We start from the raw sequence: 1,063 nt of genomic DNA, 5'->3' as shown, positions 1-1,063 counted from the left end.
GGGGTGATTTCTCGCTTTCTGTCTCTATGTCTCTCTGTCTGTCTGGCGAGCGCACGCGCCCTATAGCAAAAACCTCTCCAAATAAAAAAAAAAAAGAAAAAAGAAAGAAAACCAATTCTAACTTAAATCAAACAACTGCTAAGGAACTTTGCTTAAAACTTAAAACTAGGAAACAGGTTAGGATTCTGTTCAAATGGTAGGTGCATGAACCCATCAGTTTCACGTACTTTATCGTCTGTTCTGGTTCAATTTTTCCGATTAAATTCTGGGATATAATATTCAACTCCAGGCTTGTCTCTATGATTAAGTTGGCCACTTTCTTAGTTTTTGAACTCTTATTTCTGTGTGTCTGTATTTAATTTTCCTGATATAGCATACCCTTGAGAACTTCTTGGAGATCTGGTCTGGTGCTGGTAAATTCTTTCAGGTTTTGTTTATCTGAGAATGTTCTTGTCTTTTCTTCCCACATGAAAGATAATCTTTCTGGGTACAGTATTCTTGGCTGAAATTGCTTTTCTCTTAACACTTTGAATATATTTTCCCATTCTTTCCTTGCTTGCATTGTTTCCGATGAGAGGTCTGTTGTTAGCCTGATGGGATGTCCTTTGTAGGTAACTTGATGTTTTTCTCTTGCCAATCTTAGTGTCTTGTCTTTGTCTGTGGTTTTAGTCAACCTGGCTATAATATGTCTTGGAGAAGGTCTTCTTGGGTTGATTCTATTTGGGATCCTTTGTATTTCTTGGGACTGGATCTTCGAGTACCTTTCCAGGTTTGGAAAGTTTTCTTGCAGGATTTCATGGAATAGATTATCAATGCCCTTATGGGTCTCTTCACCTTCTGGAATGCCAATTATTTGGATGTTTGGACGTTTGATGATATCTAGTACTTCTCGTATATTATTATCAATTTTTGGGGGCATTTTCTCAGTCTTCATGGTGGATTTTTCTAGGTCAGCAATTTTCACCTCTATGTCTGAGATTTTATTTTCTGTATGATCTAGTCTGCTTTTAATACTTTCAAGGGAGATTTTGACTTCCTGTATTATAGACTTCATCTCTAACAG

At 37.0% G+C, this 1,063-nt stretch overlaps 1 pseudogene; it reads right to left on the bottom strand.

Moving 5' to 3' along the window:
- Nucleotides 1-1,063, bottom strand: part of LOC102483005 (eukaryotic translation initiation factor 1 pseudogene) — a 2,656-nt pseudogene that overhangs the window by 1,030 nt on the left and 563 nt on the right.

This window comes from Tupaia chinensis, unplaced genomic scaffold, assembly GCF_000334495.1.
Source record: "Tupaia chinensis unplaced genomic scaffold, TupChi_1.0 Scaffold000527_1, whole genome shotgun sequence".
Taxonomy (NCBI): domain Eukaryota; kingdom Metazoa; phylum Chordata; class Mammalia; order Scandentia; family Tupaiidae; genus Tupaia; species Tupaia belangeri.
This window is presented reverse-complemented; position numbering and strand designations above follow the sequence as displayed.